This window comes from Penaeus monodon, chromosome 33, assembly GCF_015228065.2.
Source record: "Penaeus monodon isolate SGIC_2016 chromosome 33, NSTDA_Pmon_1, whole genome shotgun sequence".
Lineage (NCBI taxonomy): Eukaryota > Metazoa > Arthropoda > Malacostraca > Decapoda > Penaeidae > Penaeus > Penaeus monodon.
The window spans coordinates 23,290,064-23,290,405 of NC_051418.1; the positions used below are offsets into that span (position 1 = coordinate 23,290,064).

Below are 342 nucleotides of genomic sequence, written 5' to 3' on the forward strand. Positions count from 1 at the left end.
GTGTAGCCCCTAATTGACACATCAAATGTTCACGGCCATAACACGAAGCCGAGGCAGCCCGCCGCCCTGTTTAGCCAGGTAATTCCTCCGGCAACTTTTCTCCCGCCGAAATGATCATAACTCCGACGAAGACACCGGACGGGGGAGGAGGAGGGGCACAGTGCTAATCCACAGGACCTCCTCTCGTAAGGTCGGAAATCCCACGGCGGACTAACCACGAGCTCGACCTTCCCTCCCGCGTGTTCTTTCGACTGACCTTTTGATCGGTTGTTTTAATTAGAGCTTCGTCCCGTCCCTCAGCTGGGGGGGGGGGGCGTTAAGTGGGGGGCGAGGCGAAGATAG

At 57.6% G+C, this 342-nt stretch overlaps 1 protein-coding gene across 1 annotated transcript in view; it reads left to right on the forward strand.

Annotated features, from left to right (window-relative positions):
* Window positions 1–342, forward strand: part of LOC119594151 (POU domain, class 2, transcription factor 2-like) — a gene marked incomplete in the record, with an annotated part of 67,768 nt that overhangs the window by 62,371 nt on the left and 5,055 nt on the right.